Raw genomic sequence first — 24,846 nt, forward strand, 5'->3', positions numbered from 1 at the left:
TTTATTTGCCACACTGAGCGGAGCTTAGATCGCGCAAATCAGAAAACTCTCCCAAAAAACACTCAGAGAAAGAGACAGATTGTTTTTCGGACAGGTTTAACACGATAACATATCCTATGAAGTGACTAAACTTCTCAAGGATGGCGAAGAAAGCTCTAATTCCCGCCATTTTTTGTTAATTCACGATGAATTAAAAGAATAGACATGTACAGGCCTATTTAAGACACTGAATTCAACTGGCCAGCAGAGGTGCTGTGTGGATTAGACTGCCTATTCCAATTGAGGGTGCCTCTATAGCTGTCACGTGGTACAGCTGACAGGATTTTTTTTTTTTTTGCCACACTGGGCGGAGCTTAGATCGCGCAAGTCAGAAAACTCTCCCAAAAAACACTCAGAGAAAGAGACAGATTGTTTTTCGGACAGGCTTAACACGATAACATATCCTATGAAGTGACTAAACTTCTCAAGGATGGCGAAGAAAGCTCTAATTCCCGCCATTTTTTGTTAATTCACCATGAATTAAAAGAATAGACATGTACAGGCCTATTTAAGACACTGAATTCAACTGGCCAGCAGAGGTCGCTGTGTGGCCTAGACTGCCTGTTCCAATTGTGGGTGCCTCTATAGCTGTCACGTGGTACAGCTGACAGGATTTTTTTTTTTTTTTGCCACACTGGGCGGAGCTTAGATCGCGCAAGTCAGAAAACTCTCCCAAAAAACACTCAGAGAAAGAGACAGATTGTTTTTCGGACAGGCTTAACACGATAACATATCCTATGAAGTGACTAAACTTCTCAAGGATGGCGAAGAAAGCTCTAATTCCCGCCATTTTTTGTTAATTCACCATGAATTAAAAGAATAGACATGTACAGGCATATTTAAAACACTGAATTCAACTGGCCAGCAGAGGTTGCTGTGTAGCTTTGACTGCCTATTCCAATTGTGGGTGTCTCTATAGCTGTCACGTGATACAACTGAGAAGTTTTTTTTTTTTTTAATTGATTTATTTATTTATATGATATTGTATTTCACAGGGTCAGGGGGCCCTAGGGTCCCGCTCCGCTCCGCCTTCGGCGGAGGCCTGAGGGGGCCCTAGGGTCCCGCTCCGCTCCGCCTTCGGCTCGCTCAGGGTGTTCTTGGCTTCAGAGATCCAACTATGTTAAACATGGTGGCTAAAATTTTCAGTCTGAGGGCCTATTTAAAGCACTGAATTCAAATGGCCAACAGAGGTCGCTCTATGGCCTAGACTGCCTATTCCAATTGTGGGTGTCTCTGTAGCAGTCACGTGATACAGCTGAAAGATTTTTTTTCTTTTATTTGCCACACTGAGCGGAGCTTAGATCGCGCAAATCAGAAAACTCTCCCAAAAAACACTCAGAGAAAGAGACAGATTGTTTTTCGGACAGGTTTAACACGATAACATATCCTATGAAGTGACTAAACTTCTCAAGGATGGCGAAGAAAGCTCTAATTCCCGCCATTTTTTGTTAATTCACCATGAATTAAAAGAATAGACATGTACAGGCCTATTTAAGACACTGAATTCAACTGGTCAGCAGAGGTGCTGTGTGGATTAGACTGCCTATTCCAATTGAGGGTGCCTCTATAGCTGTCACGTGGTACAGCTGACAGGATTTTTTTTTTTTTTGCCACACTGGGCGGAGCTTAGATCGCGCAAGTCAGAAAACTCTCCCAAAAAACACTCAGAGAAAGAGACAGATTGTTTTTCGGACAGGCTTAACACGATAACATATCCTATGAAGTGACTAAACTTCTCAAGGATGGCGAAGAAAGCTCTAATTCCCGCCATTTTTTGTTAATTCACCATGAATTAAAAGAATAGACATGTACAGGCCTATTTAAGACACTGAATTCAACTGGCCAGCAGAGGTCGCTGTGTGGCCTAGACTGCCTGTTCCAATTGTGGGTACCTCTATAGCTGTCACGTGGTACAGCTGACAGGATTTTTTTTTTTTTTTTGCCACACTGGGCGGAGCTTAGATCGCGCAAGTCAGAAAACTCTCCCAAAAAACACTCAGAGAAAGAGACAGATTGTTTTTCGGACAGGCTTAACACGATAACATATCCTATGAAGTGACTAAACTTCTCAAGGATGGCGAAGAAAGCTCTAATTCCCGCCATTTTTTGTTAATTCACCATGAATTAAAAGAATAGACATGTACAGGCCTATTTTAAACACTGAATTCAACTGGCCAGCAGAGGTCGCTGTGTAGCTTTGACTGCCTATTCCAATTGTGGGTGTCTCTATAGCTGTCACGTGATACAACTGGAAAGTTTTTTTTTTTTAATTGATTTATTTATTTATATGATATTGTATTTCACAGGGTCAGGGGGCCCGAGGGTCCCGCTCCGCTCCGCCCCGCCGGAGGCCCGAGGGGGCCCGAGGGTCCCGCTCCGCTCCGCCCCGCCGGAGGCCCGAGGGGGCCCGAGGGTCCCGCTCCGCTCGCCTTCGGCTCGCTCAGGGTGTTCTTGGCTTCAGAGATCCAACTATGTTTCTCAAACATGGTGGCTAAAATTTTCAGTCTGAGGGCCTATTTAAAGCACTGAATTCAAATGGCCAACAGAGGTCGCTCTATGGCCTAGACTGCCTATTCCAATTGTGGGTGTCTCTGTAGCAGTCACGTGATACAGCTGAAAGATTTTTTTTTTTTTTTTATTTGCCACACTGAGCGGAGCTTAGATCGCGCAAATCAGAAAACTCTCCCAAAAAACACTCAGAGAAAGAGACAGATTGTTTTTCGGACAGGTTTAACACGATAACATATCCTATGAAGTGACTAAACTTCTCAAGGATGGCGAAGAAAGCTCTAATTCCCGCCATTTTTTGTTAATTCACCATGAATTAAAAGAATAGACATTTTCAGGCCTATTTAAAACACTGAATTCAACTGGCCAGCAGAGGTCGCTGTGTAGCTTTGACTGCCTATTCCAATTGTGGGTGTCTCTATAGCTGTCACGTGATACAACTGAAAAGTTTTTTTTTTTTAATTGATTTTTTTATTTATATGATATTGTATTTCACAGGGTCAGGGGGCCCGAGGGGGCCCGCTCCGCTCCAAGCCCGCCTGAGCCCGGCTTCGCTCCGCTCGCCTTCGGCTCGCTCAGGGTGTTCTTGGCTTCAGAGATCCAACTATGTTTCTCAAACATGGTGGCTAAAATTTTCAGTCTGAGGGCCTATTTAAAGCACTGAATTCAAATGGCCAACAGAGGTCGCTCTATGGCCTAGACTGCCTATTCCAATTGTGGGTGTCTCTGTAGCAGTCACGTGATACAGCTGAAAGATTTTTTTTTTTTTTATTTGCCACACTGAGCGGAGCTTAGATCGCGCAAATCAGAAAACTCTCCCAAAAAACACTCAGAGAAAGAGACAGATTGTTTTTCGGACAGGTTTAACACGATAACATATCCTATGAAGTGACTAAACTTCTCAAGGATGGCGAAGAAAGCTCTAATTCCCGCCATTTTTTGTTAATTCACCATGAATTAAAAGAATAGACATGTACAGGCCTATTTTAAACACTGAATTCAACTGGCCAGCAGAGGTCGCTGTGTAGCTTTGACTGCCTATTCCAATTGTGGGTGTCTCTATAGCTGTCACGTGATACAACTGGAAAGTTTTTTTTTTTTAATTGATTTATTTATTTATATGATATTGTATTTCACAGGGTCAGGGGGCCCGAGGGTCCCGCTCCGCTCCGCCCCGCCGGAGGCCCGAGGGGGCCCGAGGGTCCCGCTCCGCTCGCCTTCGGCTCGCTCAGGGTGTTCTTGGCTTCAGAGATCCAACTATGTTTCTCAAACATGGTGGCTAAAATTTTCAGTCTGAGGGCCTATTTAAAGCACTGAATTCAAATGGCCAACAGAGGTCGCTCTATGGCCTAGACTGCCTATTCCAATTGTGGGTGTCTCTGTAGCAGTCACGTGATACAGCTGAAAGATTTTTTTTTTTTTTATTTGCCACACTGAGCGGAGCTTAGATCGCGCAAATCAGAAAACTCTCCCAAAAAACACTCAGAGAAAGAGACAGATTGTTTTTCGGACAGGTTTAACACGATAACATATCCTATGAAGTGACTAAACTTCTCAAGGATGGCGAAGAAAGCTCTAATTCCCGCCATTTTTTGTTAATTCACCATGAATTAAAAGAATAGACATGTACAGGCCTATTTTAAACACTGAATTCAACTGGCCAGCAGAGGTCGCTGTGTAGCTTTGACTGCCTATTCCAATTGTGGGTGTCTCTATAGCTGTCACGTGATACAACTGGAAAGTTTTTTTTTTTTAATTGATTTATTTATTTATATGATATTGTATTTCACAGGGTCAGGGGGCCCGAGGGTCCCGCTCCGCTCCGCCCCGCCGGAGGCCCGAGGGGGCCCGAGGGTCCCGCTCCGCTCGCCTTCGGCTCGCTCAGGGTGTTCTTGGCTTCAGAGATCCAACTATGTTTCTCAAACATGGTGGCTAAAATTTTCAGTCTGAGGGCCTATTTAAAGCACTGAATTCAAATGGCCAACAGAGGTCGCTCTATGGCCTAGACTGCCTATTCCAATTGTGGGTGTCTCTGTAGCAGTCACGTGATACAGCTGAAAGATTTTTTTTTTTTTTTTATTTGCCACACTGAGCGGAGCTTAGATCGCGCAAATCAGAAAACTCTCCCAAAAAACACTCAGAGAAAGAGACAGATTGTTTTTCGGACAGGTTTAACACGATAACATATCCTATGAAGTGACTAAACTTCTCAAGGATGGCGAAGAAAGCTCTAATTCCCGCCATTTTTTGTTAATTCACCATGAATTAAAAGAATAGACATTTTCAGGCCTATTTAAAACACTGAATTCAACTGGCCAGCAGAGGTCGCTGTGTAGCTTTGACTGCCTATTCCAATTGTGGGTGTCTCTATAGCTGTCACGTGATACAACTGAAAAGTTTTTTTTTTTTAATTGATTTTTTTATTTATATGATATTGTATTTCACAGGGTCAGGGGGCCCTAGGGGGCCCGCTCCGCTCCGCCTGAGCCCGGCTTCGCTCCGCTCGCCTTCGGCTCGCTCAGGGTGTTCTTGGCTTCAGAGATCCAACTATGTTTCTCAAACATGGTGGCTAAAATTTTCAGTCTGAGGGCCTATTTAAAGCACTGAATTCAAATGGCCAACAGAGGTCGCTCTATGGCCTAGACTGCCTATTCCAATTGTGGGTGTCTCTGTAGCAGTCACGTGATACAGCTGAAAGATTTTTTTTTTTTTTATTTGCCACACTGAGCGGAGCTTAGATCGCGCAAATCAGAAAACTCTCCCAAAAAACACTCAGAGAAAGAGACAGATTGTTTTTCGGACAGGTTTAACACGATAACATATCCTATGAAGTGACTAAACTTCTCAAGGATGGCGAAGAAAGCTCTAATTCCCGCCATTTTTTGTTAATTCACCATGAATTAAAAGAATAGACATGTACAGGCCTATTTAAGACACCGAATTCAACTGGCCAGCAGAGGTGCTGTGTGGATTAGACTGCCTATTCCAATTGAGAGTGCCTCTATAGCTGTCACGTGGTACAGCTGACAGGATTTTTTTTTTTTTTTTTGCCACACTGGGCGGAGCTTAGATCGCGCAAGTCAGAAAACTCTCCCAAAAAACACTCAGAGAAAGAGACAGATTGTTTTTCGGACAGGCTTAACACGATAACATATCCTATGAAGTGACTAAACTTCTCAAGGATGGCGAAGAAAGCTCTAATTCCCGCCATTTTTTGTTAATTCACCATGAATTAAACGAATAGACATTTTCAGGCCTATTTAAGACACTGAATTCAACTGGCCAGCAGAGGTCGCTGTGTGGATTAGACTGCCTATTCCAATTGAGGGTGCCTCTATAGCTGTCACGTGGTACAGCTGACAGGATTTTTTTTTTTTTTTTTGCCACACTGGGCGGAGCTTAGATCGTGCAAGTCAGAAAACTCTCCCAAAAAACACCCAGAGAAAGAGACAGATTGTTTTTCGGACAGGTTTAACATGATAACATATCCTATGAAGTGACTAAACTTCTCAAGGATGGCGAAGAAAGCTCTAATTCCCGCCATTTTTTGTTAATTCACCATGAATTAAAAGAATAGACATTTTCAGGCCTATTTAAAACACTGAATTCAACTGGCCAGCAGAGGTCGCTGTGTAGCTTTGACTGCCTATTCCAATTGTGGGTGTCTCTATAGCTGTCACGTGATACAACTGAAAAGTTTTTTTTTTTTAATTGATTTATTTATTTATATGATATTGTATTTCACAGGGTCAGGGGGCCCTAGGGTCCCGCTCCGCTCCGCCGGAGGCCCGAGGGGGCCCTAGGGTCCCGCTCCGCTCCGCCGGAGGCCCGAGGGGGCCCGAGGGTCCCGCTCCAAGCCCGCCTGAGCCCGGCTTCGCTCCGCTCGCCTTCGGCTCGCTCAGGGTGTTCTTGGCTTCAGAGATCCAACTATGTTTCTCAAACATGGTGGCTAAAATTTTCAGTCTGAGGGCCTATTTAAAGCACTGAATTCAAATGGCCAACAGAGGTCGCTCTATGGCCTAGACTGCCTATTCCAATTGTGGGTGTCTCTGTAGCAGTCACCTGATACAGCTGAAAGATTTTTTTTTTTTTTTATTTGCCACACTGAGCGGAGCTTAGATCGCGCAAATCAGAAAACTCTCCCAAAAAACACTCAGAGAAAGAGACAGATTGTTTTTCGGACAGGTTTAACACGATAACATATCCTATGAAGTGACTAAACTTCTCAAGGATGGCGAAGAAAGCTCTAATTCCCGCCATTTTTTGTTAATTCACCATGAATTAAAAGAATAGACATGTACAGGCCTATTTAAGACACTGAATTCAACTGGCCAGCAGAGGTCGCTGTGTAGCTTTGACTGCCTATTCCAATTGTGGGTGTCTCTATAGCTGTCACGTGATACAACTGAAAAGTTTTTTTTTTTTTAATTGATTTATTTATTTATATGATATTGTATTTCACAGGGTCAGGGGTCCCGCTCCGCTCCGCCTTCGGCGGAGGCCTGAGGGGGCCCTAGGGTCCCACTCCAAGCCCGCCTGAGCCCGGCTTCGCTCCGCTCGCCTTCGGCTCGCTCAGGGTGTTCTTGGCTTCAGAGATCCAACTATGTTTCTCAAACATGGTGGCTAAAATTTTCAGTCTGAGGGCCTATTTAAAGCACTGAATTCAAATGGCCAACAGAGGTCGCTCTATGGCCTAGACTGCCTATTCCAATTGTGGGTGTCTCTGTAGCAGTCACGTGATACAGCTGAAAGATTTTTTTTCTTTTATTTGCCACACTGAGCGGAGCTTAGATCGCGCAAATCAGAAAACTCTCCCAAAAAACACTCAGAGAAAGAGACAGATTGTTTTTCGGACAGGTTTAACACGATAACATATCCTATGAAGTGACTAAACTTCTCAAGGATGGCGAAGAAAGCTCTAATTCCCGCCATTTTTTGTTAATTCACGATGAATTAAAAGAATAGACATGTACAGGCCTATTTAAGACACTGAATTCAACTGGCCAGCAGAGGTGCTGTGTGGATTAGACTGCCTATTCCAATTGAGGGTGCCTCTATAGCTGTCACGTGGTACAGCTGACAGGATTTTTTTTTTTTTTGCCACACTGGGCGGAGCTTAGATCGCGCAAGTCAGAAAACTCTCCCAAAAAACACTCAGAGAAAGAGACAGATTGTTTTTCGGACAGGCTTAACACGATAACATATCCTATGAAGTGACTAAACTTCTCAAGGATGGCGAAGAAAGCTCTAATTCCCGCCATTTTTTGTTAATTCACCATGAATTAAAAGAATAGACATGTACAGGCCTATTTAAGACACTGAATTCAACTGGCCAGCAGAGGTCGCTGTGTGGCCTAGACTGCCTGTTCCAATTGTGGGTGCCTCTATAGCTGTCACGTGGTACAGCTGACAGGATTTTTTTTTTTTTTTGCCACACTGGGCGGAGCTTAGATCGCGCAAGTCAGAAAACTCTCCCAAAAAACACTCAGAGAAAGAGACAGATTGTTTTTCGGACAGGCTTAACACGATAACATATCCTATGAAGTGACTAAACTTCTCAAGGATGGCGAAGAAAGCTCTAATTCCCGCCATTTTTTGTTAATTCACCATGAATTAAAAGAATAGACATGTACAGGCCTATTTAAGACACTGAATTCAACTGGCCAGCAGAGGTCGCTGTGTGGCCTAGACTGCCTGTTCCAATTGTGGGTGCCTCTATAGCTGTCACGTGGTACAGCTGACAGGATTTTTTTTTTTTTTTGCCACACTGGGCGGAGCTTAGATCGCGCAAGTCAGAAAACTCTCCCAAAAAACACTCAGAGAAAGAGACAGATTGTTTTTCGGACAGGCTTAACACGATAACATATCCTATGAAGTGACTAAACTTCTCAAGGATGGCGAAGAAAGCTCTAATTCCCGCCATTTTTTGTTAATTCACCATGAATTAAAAGAATAGACATGTACAGGCCTATTTAAGACACTGAATTCAACTGGCCAGCAGAGGTCGCTGTGTGGATTAGATTGCCTATTCCAATTGTAGGTGTCTCTATAGCTGTCACGTGATACAACTGAAAAGTTTTTTTTTTTTAATTGATTTATTTATTTATATGATATTCTATTTCACAGGGTCAGGGTCCCGCTCCGCTCCGCCTTCGGCGGAGGCCTGAGGGGGCCCTAGGGTCCCACTCCAAGCCCGCCTGAGCCCGGCTCGCTCAGGGTGTTCTTGGCTTCAGAGATCCAACTATGTTTCTCAAACATGGTGGCTAAAATTTTCAGTCTGAGGGCCTATTTAAAGCACTGAATTCAAATGGCCAACAGAGGTCGCTCTATGGCCTAGACTGCCTATTCCAATTGTGGGTGTCTCTGTAGCAGTCACGTGATACAGCTGAAAGACTTTTTTTCTTTTGTTTGCCACACTGGGCGGAGCTTAGATCGCGCAAATCAGAAAACTCTCCCAAAAAACACTCAGAGAAAGAGACAGATTGTTTTTCGGACAGGTTTAACACGATAACATATCCTATGAAGTGACTAAACTTCTCAAGGATGGCGAAGAAAGCTCTAATTCCCGCCATTTTTTGTTAATTCACGATGAATTAAAAGAATAGACATGTACAGGCCTATTTAAGACACTGAATTCAACTGGCCAGCAGAGGTGCTGTGTGGATTAGACTGCCTATTCCAATTGAGGGTGCCTCTATAGCTGTCACGTGGTACAGCTGACAGGATTTTTTTTTTTTTGCCACACTGGGCGGAGCTTAGATCGCGCAAGTCAGAAAACTCTCCCAAAAAACACTCAGAGAAAGAGACAGATTGTTTTTCGGACAGGTTTAACACGATAACATATCCTATGAAGTGACTAAACTTCTCAAGGATGGCGAAGAAAGCTCTAATTCCCGCCATTTTTTGTTAATTCACCATGAATTAAAAGAATAGACATGTACAGGCCTATTTAAGACACTGAATTCAACTGGCCAGCAGAGGTCGCTGTGTGGCCTAGACTGCCTGTTCCAATTGTGGGTGCCTCTATAGCTGTCACGTGGTACAGCTGACAGGATTTTTTTTTTTTTTGCCACACTGGGCGGAGCTTAGATCGCGCAAGTCAGAAAACTCTCCCAAAAAACACTCAGAGAAAGAGACAGATTGCTTTTCGGACAGGTTTAACATGATAACATATCCTATGAAGTGACTAAACTTCTCAAGGATGGCGAAGAAAGCTCTAATTCCCGCCATTTTTTGTTAATTCACCATGAATTAAAAGAATAGACATGTACAGGCCTATTTAAGACACTGAATTCAACTGGCCAGCAGAGGTCGCTATGTGGCCTAGACTGCCTATTCCAATTGTAGGTGCCTCTATAGCTGTCACGTGGTACAGCTGAAAGGATTTTTTTTTTTTTTTTGCCACACTGGGCGGAGCTTAGATCGCGCAAGTCAGAAAACTCTCCCAAAAAACACCCAGAGAAAGAGACAGATTGTTTTTCGGACAGGTTTAACATGATAACATATCCTATGAAGTGACTAAACTTCTCAAGGATGGCGAAGAAAGCTCTAATTCCCGCCATTTTTTGTTAATTCACCATGAATTAAAAGAATAGACATGTACAGGCCTATTTAAAACACTGAATTCAACTGGCCAGCAGAGGTCGCTGTGTAGCTTTGACTGCCTATTCCAATTGTGGGTGTCTCTATAGCTGTCACGTGATACAACTGAAAAGTTTTTTTTTTTTTTAATTGATTTATTTATTTATATGATATTGTATTTCACAGGGTCAGGGGGCCCTAGGGTCCCGCTCCAAGCCCGCCTGAGCCCGGCTTCGCTCCGCTCGCCTTCGGCTCGCTCAGGGTGTTCTTGGCTTCAGAGATCCAACTATGTTTCTCAAACATGGTGGCTAAAATTTTCAGTCTGAGGGCCTATTTAAAGCACTGAATTCAAATGGCCAACAGAGGTCGCTCTATGGCCTAGACTGCCTATTCCAATTGTGGGTGTCTCTGTAGCAGTCACGTGATACAGCTGAAAGATTTTTTTTCTTTTATTTGCCACACTGAGCGGAGAAAACTCTCCCAAAAAACACTCAGAGAAAGAGACAGATTGTTTTTCGGACAGGTTTAACATGATAACATATCCTATGAAGTGACTAAACTTCTCAAGGATGGCGAAGAAAGCTCTAATTCCCGCCATTTTTTGTTAATTCACCATGAATTAAAAGAATAGACATGTACAGGCCTATTTAAGACACTGAATTCAACTGGCCAGCAGAGGTCGCTGTGTAGCTTTGACTGCCTATTCCAATTGTGGGTGTCTCTATAGCTGTCACGTGATACAACTGAAAAGTTTTTTTTTTTTTTTAATTGATTTATTTATTTATATGATATTGTATTTCACAGGGTCAGGGGGCCCTAGGGTGCCTCCTCACTGCAAGCATGTGACCTAGCATTTAATGACTCGAAGATTGAAAGAGCACTAGGCATTCATTGGCACATAGACTCAGACACACTCAGGTTTCGCTTTCTCCCCAATGACCAACCTGCTACAAGGAGGGGCATCCTATCTATGGTTGCATCTCTTTACAACCCATTGGGATTCATCTCCCCCTTTGTACTCACAGGCAAAAGAGTGCTTCAAGAGACATGCAAACAAGGCACAAGTTGGGATGATCCCCTTCCTAGTGAACTAAAGCCAGTGTGGGATAACTGGAAAGACGACTTAAAGAACTTGGAGAAAATCGCAATACCACGCTGTTATGTTCCTAAAGACTTTGGCCAAATAGTAAAAACAGAATTGCATCATTTTTCTGATGCAAGCTTGTATGGTTATTGTCAGTGTTCTTATTTAAGACATGTAAGCAAAGATGAGAAAGTGCATTGTATTTTAGTTACAGCTAAGGCCCGAGTTGCTCCCATTAAAGTAATAACAGTACCAAGACTCGAACTGACAGCTGCTGTTGTCTCCATTACTGCAAGCATCATGTTAAAGGATGAGCTTGGATTGACACAGATTGACGAATATTTCTGGACGGACTCTAAGGTCGTTTTAGGCTACATCAATAACGAAGCACGTCGGTTTCACACATTTGTGTCCAATAGAGTTCAAAAGATAAGGCTCAACAGCTCCCCCCAACAGTGGAGATATGTTTCTTCTGAGTAAAATCCAGCGGATATGGCCTCCAGAGGTTCAAGTGCAAGTAAACTCATGACATCAAACTGGTTCCAGGGGCCACAGTTTCTGTGGAACAAAGAAATCCCTAAAGCTGCAGAGATTGACATGAATGTGCCACTCGGAGATCTAGAGGTTAAAAAGGTACATGCACTAAACACACTCGGAGTGCAGCAGAAAAATTTATCAGGCAAGTTGACAAAGTTTTCCTCATGGTACAAAGCCATTCGAGCCATAGTTCGATTGATTCGCTGTGCCAAGAAAGATAAAACAACAGGCCATAGTACAGTACAGGAAAGACAAAATGCACAGTGTGTTATTCTAAAGGACATACAAGCAAATGAATATGCAGAGGAGATAAAGTTGCTCAAACATGGAAAGGCACTTACTCTCAAATATAAACTATTTCAAATGGACATTTTTCTTGATAGTGATGGACTCCTTAAGGTGGGAGGAAGGCTCCAAAATTCTCCTCCACACTGAAGCATCCAGTATTAGTTCCCAAGGGTCACCATGTCACTCAACTAATCATCGCCCATTATCACAGCAAAGTGCAACACCAGGGGAAAGGACTGACAATCAACGAGATCAGGTCAAACGGAATTTGGATTCCATGCATCAACAAAGCTGTGGCAAAATTTATACACCAATGTGTAAAATGTCGCAGGCTCAGAAGAGGCACAGAGGAACAGAACATGTCTGATTTCCCAAAACAGCGCTTAGAGCCATCTTCACCGTTCACATTTTGCGGAATGGACTGTTTTGGTCCTTTTCTAACCAAACAAGCTCGCAAAGTGCACAAACGTTATGGACTTCTTTTTACATGTCTTTGTTGCAGAGCAATTCACATAGAAATGTTAGACGACATGACTACGGATGCCTTTATCAATGCACTCCGCTGTTTTATAGCCATAAGAGGAGCAGTCAGTGAAATAAGGTGTGATCAAGGAAGCAACTTTGTCGGAGCTAAAAATGAGCTGCAGGAAGCTTTGAAACAAGTGGACTCTAACCACATTACCACATTTCTGGCCGAGAAACAGTGTGATTTCAAAATGCACACTCCTCATTCAAGCCATACAGGAGGTGTATGGGAAAGACAAATCAGGACAGTTCGAAACATTCTGCGTTCTACAGCTTCACTTTCATCAGGCAGAATAGATGACGCATCATTAAGGACATTCTTTTATGAGGCAATAGCAATTGTGAACAGCAGGCCGCTTACAGTAGACAACCTCAGTGACCCAAACAGCCCCGAGCCATTTACCCCAAATCACCTGCTTACTATGAAGTCAAAGGCAGCCTTGCCCCCTCCAGGGAAATTCATTAAAGAGGACATTTATGCACAGAAAAGATGGCGGCAGGTGCAATACCTAGCAGAACAATTTTGGTCACTTTGGAAAAAGGAATATTTGTCCAACATTGCAACAAGGCAAAAATGGCACACTCCAAGAAGAAACTTGAAGGTTGGAGATGTTGTCATGGAGAAGTTGGATGATTTACCTCGCAATGAATGGAGATTAGCTCGTGTAATGGACACAATAATTGACAAAGATGGACTTGTAAGGAAGGTAAAGATTCGCTTTGCAGAAAAGAAGTTGGAGAAAGGACAATAAACAAAAATAAAGGTTCCAGTAAACCTTCTATAGTGGAACGCCCAGTGCAGAAACTGGTTTTGTTATTAGAGACTGTTTAACTGCATTCTACAGTTTAAGGTTCATTCTTTATTATAGACTGTGTTTATTGAGTAAGGCTACAGGTCATTTCTTCATTAGGAAATCATTATTGCTCCATTTGTTTACCAGTTAAGCTATAATGATTTGGTGGGAGTGTAACCGACCTGATATTTTGGTATTTTCATTATTGTAAATTGGATCATAAGTGTTTATTATTTTGCTGCAGCTGTGACGCAGCTGATGCTTTTATTTTGAAAGGTCGTAGATCGACTGTCTAAAAAACGCGCCAGCAGTGCAAACTCAGGGGTGCAGAGAGAAGGTGTGCTCCACGGTTAAGGTTGGAAAATGGGATTGTTAAGGAGTAATTCTACATCGCTAATGGTTCTTTAGCACCTGGTTGATGAGGGAACAAGGTCAGTATTTACGTTTTGGGGGGATTGCATATTTAGTTATATTTCACGGAGCATATGTTGTTAAGTGATGTAGTTACGTTCGCCGGCTCATGTAAATAAGTCATGAGTAGCGATACAGATGTTTGTAAGTTTAATTGTTGTTATGTAAAGTGAATGTTTGACCATGGCATATTTTGTTTATTTAATGGTACAGAAATAATAGAAAACAATGTTAAAGAGTTAAATATATATGATAAAAGCATGATAGCAGCACTCTAGGTAAAGATTGTAATAGTTGTAATATTGTAAGGTTGTAATAATTTAAAATACAGAATTAATTCATGGAAAATTAATAAGGAAAAGGTTAAAGGCAGCATACTGTTTGAGTTACTAATGGTATTTTTGTTCTGTATATTTGTAGCTCTTACGACGTGTTTACAACAAGGCATTATAATAAAGGATCGTGAACCATCAGTTTAAGAGACCATCTTTTCAACCGGGACGCTACACACATCACTTCATTAGTTATTAGACATTCACTTGAGAATAACAGAGTAACATTATAAATATGTTTATGCAAATGTATGAAATACTCGCTGCGTCAATTATGGACTTAAAGGGCAGCAGGGCGAAACGTGATTTCGCAAATGTCCACTTGGGTCCATGCTGTTCGTTTGGTTTGAGCCGGGCTATGGGAGTTCACCGCAAGGTCAACTCAACTCAACTCAAATCCTTATTGAGAGTGGAGAGTCTTTCATTCAGAACCTTCCATTTCTTTATTCGATCCATACTCCACTACATATAGCACTTTTCACAACTGATGTTGTCACAAAGCAGCTTCACAGAATTCCAGTAAGACAAAGATTTGACATGAAATGTAATAAAAAAAAAAAAGTAAAACCCTCAAGTGAGCAAGCCAGGGGTGGCAGTGGCAAGGAAAAACTCCCCCAGCTGAGGAAGAAACCTTGGGAGGAACCAAGGCTCACAAGGGGTGACCCATCCTCCTCTGGTCAATCTACTGGCGATGATAGTTAGTAGTCCATGAGAACTTCAGTGTAGGGACAGCTTCAAGGCACTTGGTGGTTGCAGGAGCGAGGGCAGTTGGTCTAAAGCATAGAGGAGGATCTCGACAGTCATCCATCAGTGTCCAGACAGACAGGTGGGCAGTCGTTTACTCGGAAAGATGTAAAGGGATGGAATTAGTTTTGAACTGTTTTGTGTTTGTAAAGCAGAAATTGTGAACATTTCCAGAGTGTGGCTAATGACTCCGGCAGATCTGACTATGACAGCTTTAACTAAAAGGAGAGAACCAGAAGGACACACAGACACGGGAGCATCCTGAAACACTGGCATCCCTCCGCTCCACCGTCAACAAACCTGAGTGATCGCGTGAAGAGGCGGGATGACAGCACCAGCGTCTCAGTTTACTATAATTCCCTGTGTCCATGGACCCCCCTGATCTGCTGCCTTTAGCTATGGGGGAGCATTAGCTACCAAAAGATAAACTAAACAAATGAGTTTTTAGCCTAGATTTGAAGATTGCGACTGTGTCTGAGTCCCGAACATTTTCTGGAAGATCATTCCAGAGTTTGGGGGCTTTATAAGAAAAGGTTATTCCCCCAGCTGAGGCCTTCTGAATTCTGGGAACAATTAAAAATCCAGTATTCTGTGATCTGAGTGAAAGTGGAGGCTCATAATAGGAAATTGTATCTTGAAGGTATTCAGGAGCAAGCCCATGTAGAGCTTTATATGTTGATAACAGAATTTTGTAGTCAATGCGGAATTTAACAGGCAGCCAATGAAGTGATGATAGAACTGGACTGATATGTTCAAATTTTCTAGTTTTAGTGAGGACCCTAGCTGCAGCATTTTGAACTAGTTGACGTTTTCTTAAATTGCTGCTGGTGTGTCCTGACACTAGTGCGTTACAGTAGTCAAGCCTTGAAGTAATAAAGGCATTTACTAATGTTTCTGCGTCCTGAAGGGATAAGGCATTTCTAATCTTAGCAATATTGTGAAGATGTAAAAAAGCTGTCCTAGTGATACTACCTATGTGTTGATCAAATGATAAATCCGGGTCAATTATGACACCAAGATTTTTTGCTGCTGAACCAGGTTTAACTGGAAAGTCAGCGAGATTTAAAATTAAATCTGATCATTTATTTCTTGCCACTTTTGGACCCAAAAGCAGGACCTCTGTTTTGTTGCTGTTTAGAAGGAGGAAGTTACGCAACATCCAGCCTTTCACGTCTTTTTCACAGTCCTCTATTTTCTTTAATCTGTGTTTGTCATCGGGCTTGGCTGAAATATACAATTGCGTGTTGTCTGCGTAACAGTGAAAGTTCATGTCATGGTTTCTTATAACTGTGCCTAGCGGTAACATGTATAATGTAAATAATAATGGTCCTAAAATAGAGCCTTGTGGAATTCCAAATCTTACTTTAGAATAATTTGAATTTAGATTGTTTACTTTTACGAATTGATAACGTTCCGTTAAGTAAGATTTGAACCATAATAGGGCTGTCCCTGTGATTCCAACTATGTTTTCTAACCTTTCTAGGAGAATATTGTGGTCTATTGTATCGAAGGCTGCGCTCCAAGAAGCACCAACAAGGGATACGTGGCCTTGATCAGAGGCAAGAAGATCATTTGTTATCTTGACTAGAGCTGTCTCTGTACTATGATGTGGCCTGAATCCAGATTGGAATTTTTCATATATATGATTCTTATGTAGATATGAACTAAGTTGTTGGGCCACAGCTCTTTCTAAGATCTTGGACAGAAATGGCAAATTTGAAATAGGCCTGTAATTAGACAGTTTACTAGCATCAAGATTTGGTTTCTTGATCATAAGTTTAATAACTGCTAGTTTAAAAGCTTTGGGTACATGGCCCAGGCTAAGGGATGAGTTTACTAAGGTTAAAAGAGGATTGATAATAGCTGGTAGCACTTCTTTGAGCAATTTTGTGGGAATTGCATCAAGTGTGCAAGTTGTACAGTTTGCGGAGGTGATAATCTTCTCTAGTTCTAACTGTGGGAGTGGGTAAAAGGTTTCAAGTCTTTCTTTTACAATTACATTATGTTTTATATCATTCACATCGGGTGGCAGCCAGGATGGATTTAATATTGTGGCTTGAGTTTCTTGTCTAATATTCTCAATTTTATTATTAAAAAAGTCCATAAAATCTTTACTGGTGAGAGTTGCTGGAATTAGTTGTTCGGAACCTGCTTGATTTTTTGTAATTCTAGAAAACACACTAAACAGTACTCTATGATTATTTTTATTATTGGAGATCAGCGAGGCCAGATATGCTGAGCGAGATTTAGTGAGGGCATTTCTATTCTCTATAAGGCTGTCCTTCCAGGCAGAATGGAACACTTCCAGCTTGGTTGATTGCCATTTTTTCCGCACTAGTTTCCGTAATGTTTGTTTTAAAGTACGGGTTTTATCATTATACCATGGTGCGAGCTTTTTCTGTCTTATACTTATATGTTTAAGTGGTTCTACATTTTCTAATGAAGATCGACAGGTATTTTCTAGGTAATCAGTTAGTACATCTAGGTCCATTGGGTCTGATGGAGTTGGAACTGGGGTCGATAGTTCTGGGAGGTTGTCTATAAATTGTAGGGCGGTAGATGGTTTTATTATACGCCTTGTAGAATAGCGTGGGTTCTTACATATATTATGGCTAAGACGTAGCTCATATGAAATTAAGTAATGATCGGAGATTGCTGAGGATTGCGGTAAGATATTAATTTTGTCAATGTTAAGACCTAGTGTCAGAACTAAGTCTAAAGTGTGACTGCAGTAGTGTGTAGGCCCTGTTACATTTTGAGTAATACCAATAGAGTCTAAGATGGAGGTAAATGCCTTTTTGAGTGGGTCACTTTCCGTCTCAAAATGGCTATTGAAATCTCCTACAATTATAACTTTATGATTGCACACCGCTAGGCTTGTAGCAAAATCGCTGAATTCTTTCAGAAATTCTAAGTAAGGCCCTGGTGGTCTGTAAATGTTGCATAATAAAAATGCATCCTTTTTTGTGACCGGATTTGTAATAATAGTGGAGAGAACCTCGAAAGAAGAGAAGGTGTCACATTGTTTAAGACTAATTTCTAGGGTATTTTGGTAAATTACACATACTCCACCTCCTTTGCCTGATATTCTTGGGCTATGTACATAATTATAGCGTAGGCTTCTTCTGACTTCCCTAAGTCTCATATTTCATATCTTCTTTAATTTATTAGAACTGAGACCCCTGGCCAAATACAAATTCAATGTAGGATATATTGGACTGCGCAGGCTTTTCTGATCGCACCCCTCTACTCATGTGTTTACCTACCTTCACTGGAAATAGGAATCCCATCTTGATATATGCAGTTATACATTTTATGGACTAGAAGAGGTCCCCATATCTCAGTTTTGGGATGTGGTAGAGCGAAAATAACCACACCACTGTCTTCGCCAGGCCCTCCCTGACAAACTGTTGGTTTGAAAAAGATCTGAAAAGGTCACATTTTCACCCATAAAAAAACGCTAAGGGGTAAACCTTTGTGTTTTTTTTACACCAAATTATTGACCGACTGTTACCGTCCTCTCTCTATGCTTGTTTTTAATGACCAGGGGTAAGAGGACATAACTGTCATCAATAGTACCTGATTTTCACACATCTCACTTTAAGACACAACTGCTGTTCTTAATTAGATTTAATTTAACATGGGTAACAATACAAAGAAAAACAAACATGGAAAAAGAAAGCAAGAGCACAAAATGACTTGACAAGTGAAGCTACACTTAGAGTCCACAAAAAAGGTACAAAGGTGAGTTAATTCACATAGCCAACACACTCAGGCGGACTATGGACGGTGCCAAAGAAAAGAAAAGAACAAAACAACTTGCCTGCCTATCCTACTAACTTCCCTAAGAAGAAGAAAAAAAATACATGAGTGGCACTCGCCCCTTATACCTAGTGTATACAACAGTTTACTATCAGTACTGTTGGGTGTTTTACTAGCCTGTCCACACTGAGGTAGTGAACAACTGAAAGTTAGCACATAGTCACATTTGCTTACATAACAACTTTAACTCCACAAGGAAAAAGCAAGTAGCTTAGCCACAAACAAGCAAGTTAGCCATGAACAAAAACATGGCCTCCTCTCCCCAGCTCTCTCTCCTTTCTTCCAGCATTGGCCACCTTTAAACCAGAAGCCCCGCCTTCACTCCAGAAACAGCTCCTTTCATTGGTCAGATACAGGGGTTGCTGTTGATTACCAGTAATAGGACAGGATTAAAAGAGCAAGGAGAAAGGGGTGTGGAGAGAAAAAAAAAAAAACAGACAGCCTTTCTGGCATGTAACACCGACTCAGATTTCCTCCAAATTCACGTTGTTGATTAAGAAGACCCTGACTTACACAGGGGTGTTATTATTTTCAGCCTATCTCATCCCAAAGCTGAGATATGAGAAATGATGCAACTGGGATTTTTTCTCAATAGGTTTATTGGTGTTGAATAAACTGCAATGGTGAGGCTTCTTCTGACATCCCCAAGTCTCATATTTTATATTTTCTTTATTTTTTTATAACCGAGACCCCCGGGCCAAACACAAATTGAATGTAGGATATATTGGACTGAGCAGGCTTTTCTGATCGCACCCCTCTACTCATGTGTTTACCTACCTTTACTGGAAATAGGAATCCCATCTTGATATATGCAGTTATACATTTTATGGACTAGAAAATGTACCCATATTTCAGCTTTGGGATGTGGTAGAGCAACAATAACCACACCACTGTCTTCTCCAGGACCTCCCTGACAAACGCTGTTGGTTTGAAAAAGATCTGAAAAGGTCACATTTTTCAACCAAATAAATACTAAGGGGTGCAGCTGCCAGAGTTCTCACTAGGAGCAAAAGATGAGAACACATCACTTCCATCCTCAAATCCTTACACTGGATACCAGTCTGTTACAGAATAGATTTTAAGGTGTTAGTACTGGTCTAAAAATGTCTAAATGGGGTAGGACCAGCCTATTTATTAGATCTGCTACAGAGATATGAGTCAAGCAGAGCACTCAGATCTTTAGGAACTAGTCAGTTAGTCCTGCCTCAGGTCAAATCTAAACACGGAGAGGCAGCGTTTAGCTACTATGCCACTTTTAAATGGAACCAGCTGACTGAGAATATTAGAAGACCCCAGACTTTAGACATTTTTAAATCAACTCCTTAAACACTCCTGTTTTAATGTAAGGTATTTTGTATAATTTGTGCTGTAGTTCGAATGATAGATCCTCTTTTGTAAGTCGCTTTGGATAAAAGTGTCTGCCAAATGCATAAATGTAAATGTTTGAGCAGGCTTACAGCTCAGTTTAAAATATTCTGCACTTTTCTGTAACGGCATTTTATTTCTTTTATTTCTTTCTTTTATTGTCATTTTAAATTGTTTTAATCATTTTACTCTTATGTAATTGTCTTATTGGACATTTATGATTTTATTCTGGCTTTTAATTTAATTGTTTCTTTTTCTGTAAAGCACTTTGAATTGCTTCTGTATGAAAGGTGCTCTATAAATAAACTTGCCTTGCCATTAAAATAAGTATTGCATTCTTGAGTCAGCAATCGATGGCTCTTCACAGACACCAGCATTCGTAGAGAGTAGCATCATAATAGTGCCAGAATGTTTTTACTGAAATATAAAGATAAAAACAATGTTTCAATTAGGACTAGGAAATACACATAAAATTACAAATTACATAATATATTTTTACTTACAGGAAAGAGTTTCATCAAGAGTTTCAAAGACTGTGTTTCCAGTTCATAACTGTTTAGGATGCTTGACTAAAGAGATACAAATATGTTCATGAATAAATTTATAAAATACATACATTATATATATATATATATATATACACCCAATTATATAAATATATTTACTTACCCTAAGGACTTAGTCTTGGAACATGTAAAATGTTAGCCATCGTGTTTGTTCTTCTTTGTTCTTAATCTAAAATAAATAAATACATAAAATATATATATTTTAAATGAAATACAAAATAATATTCCTAAATTAATCTTATTTTCCATAATAAATAACAGAATGTCAGTTATTACCTGTAGATTTTTGCTCAAGTTGGAGCTGCCTGCTAGATGTCAAACAAACATTGCTCTCAATTGTTTTTGGTAAAATGGATCATTTTTCAGCGTTAAGACTCCACTCTTCTGATTTGCTGAGTCATTTATTATAAAATCAGATGTATGTAACAAGGGGGTTGGGTTGTAAACCTGGGTGGGGGGTCCTATGCTAGCTTGTGCACAATCGTTTTTTGAAGGGAAAGAAAATTGTTTTTAAACCAGAAACAATTTTATCACTAAAACACTATTATTCATTTTGAAATCGGACTCAATTATATATATAACAATTTTATACTTGTGATGGAGAATTAGGAAAAGTGAGCATATGAAAAACATATGAATCCACTTATTCATAGATCAGGCATGTGGCATTTAACTAGAGGCAAGAATATAGAAAACGTGATTGAAATAAACAAATAATATAAAGACATGAGAATTATTTTAAACAAATGAGTTTTATGGCAAAAAAAATATTAAAATGGTCAAAAGAATACTTGAGTTTAAAACTCAGGCCTGAACTCTGTGCGAAAAAAGGCGAATGGTAGCATGAGAGTGTTTGGTACAGCATGATAAGACATCCTTAGGAGATAAGGATACCTTTTTAATTGGGCTCCTATGATACACTGCATACCTAGAAGATGAGGGTACCATTTTAATTGGGGTTCTATGGAATACAACTTAATTAAAAAAAAAATAGGAGGGGCGAGATGATCTCACCCCAAAAAGTGTATGTAAACTAGTTTTCAGTATGTCATTGTGAGTGAGTCTGCAGGAGGCCTTCTGTGACTGCTCTCCAAATAATGAACCTGCTGATCTTCCAAGAGGTCGTCTTCATCTTTCAAGTATTTTTTTAAGAACTAGACACATTAATTAGAATGTATTCTTTCAAGTATTATAGTTAGACTAGATACAAGATTAACACGTCGTGGTAACGACACTTGTATGTGTGTGTAGCAAGGGATGGTGGAGGGGTGTGTGTGTGTGTGTGTGTCACACCTCAGTGATAAGAACCCACTTCAAAAAACATTGAGTCCTATCCCGTTTTTGAAGGGAGAAGATATAATAAACTAATGAATGTTTTTAAAAAAAAAATATCACTAAAACACTATTAATCATTTGTAATTGGACTCAGATAATTATACATAAATTAATGATTGTATTTGGGTAAATCATTTAATATTATTGTTTAGAACAGCTTGTGATATCTGTTTTAACCACAGTCCTGAAATCTAACCTCCCCCTGAACACATTCACAGATCGTAACCCCATACATTCTTACTACATATCAATGAAAAAAATTTATAGTAAATTAAATTATTTGCAATTTGCTAAGACACATGGAAGACCTTTACATCCTGAGGTAGTGATAGCTTACAACCTGGTCTCACACCTACTTGTGATATAGTCACATATATAGGAGACTGCAATTCATGCTGAAAATATGCGATATGTCACGAATTGCAGATTACTATATCACGAGTAGGTGTGAGACCGGGCTGTAGCTTAACATTACTGGCTGATGTAACTTTGCTAACTGACAAAGCGACACATTTATGTTATGATTAAAACCAATATTTAACAAAAAATATATTCATTAAACACATGGAAAGTGTTGTATTCTAATCAAATGATATTTAAACTCCCGCATGAGTTATGCACAGGTGTCTTCATTAATTCAGACTTATTATCCTGGATTTAAGTCCTTTATAGAGTATTTAGTTATTTTTTTTATAACGTCTCTTCCTTACACATGTAAACAATCGTACACACACAAAAACGCGTGTATTTGTATAACTAAAAATGTGAGTCTGTAAACAAGTTTTAGTCCCCACACCGAGATTATATCCATCTACACACAGACAAAGAGAGAGTCCACCAGTTTCGCTACACTACACTTTGTTTGGGTTTTTATGTACTGTTTCTAATTCTATATTTTTGTTGTGATATCAGTTATAATTGAATATGTATTTTGTCTTGTTCACCAGTGATATTTTTCAGTTATTGTAGTTAAAACAGCATTTAACTAATCCTTACATATTCATGATAGGATTTACATCACACACTGTAGCTGACACGAAACATAAATCCTTTGTGAACGTAGTCATCTGAATTATTCATAACATAGTGAGTGAAGCACTGTCCTATGGCTATGTTGAGCCCTACGTGAGCAGTGTGAAGACAGCAATACTAGTAAGCTGATCCCCATAGCAACTGGAAGTTTATTTACAATAAAAAACCTCTGGTGTTTAGTACCTTAAAATTTGTAAACATGCATATTATTATATAACTTCATTCATAACATGCTCTAAAGCTTTTCATAATTGTATATCAAACAAACATCACTATTCACTCACACTATGTGTGACACATACTGAGATTTGACATTGATAAATTATGTGCATTCTTTTAATAGCATACTGCTAAACAATACAGTGTCAATACAAACCCATGGTGAAATTAACTTTCCAGATCCTCCTCTTTCTGTAAACATGTATAATATGTTTAAAGATACATTAAATTACTTATGTTTTATTTAATTATGTGTATCTACTTCTATATATAAATTAAGAGAGGATAAATCTCCTTCAAAATGAAATTGAACAAAACATTCTAAATTAAAAAAGGGCTTTTTCAGCAGTTCAGTGGTGGTTGAAGTGATGGGTTTATATACGTGTGTGTGTGTGTGTGTGTGTGTGCTTTAAAACGTATTTATATGTGTATAATGTTTATACAAAATCTCATAAAAAACATGGTCAAATCCAACACGTTTAGAGACCAACGACATTCCTTACACCTGGACCCCCATGACTACTGACGAAGAACACTCAGAAAAGTGACACTGAGCCTGCTGTGGGCCAGCGCTGTTTTCTGACTGTGACTCTGAGCCGAGTGTAGTCAATTCACAAAAAACATTAAGAACGCAGTACCAAAGCATGGCTCAATGTTGCATGTAGGTATTTGAGTATACACTAAGTAGGCTACAAGCTTATTGTTTTTAGTCCAATACATTTTATAAACTTGAATTCCTCTTTTTTTTTCTTTCATTTGTTTTAAATTATGCTCTAAACGTGTTGGATTCTCCGTGTTAACACGCAGCGTATAATTTCGTGTTAACACGTTAAGTTTGTGTATTTCGTGAATCATGATGCTTTACTGCCACCTACTGGTGTATGGCGTTATTGCTGAAACAACATAAAGCCTTAACTTACCAAATACCGGAAACAATTCCAGGGTTAAATGTTCTGAACAATGTTTTTTATTAGATTTTATATAAACATTATACATATATAAATACGTTTAAAAGCGCACACACATCCCCCCCCACACACACACGTATATAAACCCCTCACTTCAACCACCACTGAATTTACTGCTGAAAAAAAGCCCTTTTTTAATTCAGATTTTTTTGTTCAATTTAATTTTGAAGGAGATTTATCCTCTCTTAACATATATAAGTATATACACAATTAAATAACACATGAGTAAATTAATGTATCTTTAAACATATTATACATGTTTACAGAAAGAGGAGGATCTGGAAAGTTAATTTCACTATGGGTTTGTATTGACACCGTATTGTTTAGCAGTATGCTATTAAAAGAATGCACATAATTTATCAATGTGAATGAATTACGCCTCAGTATGTGTCACACACACAGTGTGAGTGAATAGTGATGTTTGTTTGTTATAAAACTATGAAGAATTATGAAGCTTTAGAGCATGTTATGAATGAAGTTATATAATAATATGCATGTTTACAAATTTTAAGGTACTAAACACCAGTTTTTTTTATTGTGAAACATAAACTTCCAGTTGCTATGGGGATCAGCTTACTAGTATTGCTGTCTTCACACTGCTCACGTAGGGCTCAACGTAGCCACAGGTCAGCGCTTAGCTCACTATGTTATGAATAATTCAGATGAAACGTAGGGACTACGTTCACAAAGGATTTA

The sequence above is a fragment of the Hoplias malabaricus genome, chromosome 17 (genome assembly GCF_029633855.1).
Source record: "Hoplias malabaricus isolate fHopMal1 chromosome 17, fHopMal1.hap1, whole genome shotgun sequence".
In the NCBI taxonomy this organism is placed as follows: domain Eukaryota; kingdom Metazoa; phylum Chordata; class Actinopteri; order Characiformes; family Erythrinidae; genus Hoplias; species Hoplias malabaricus.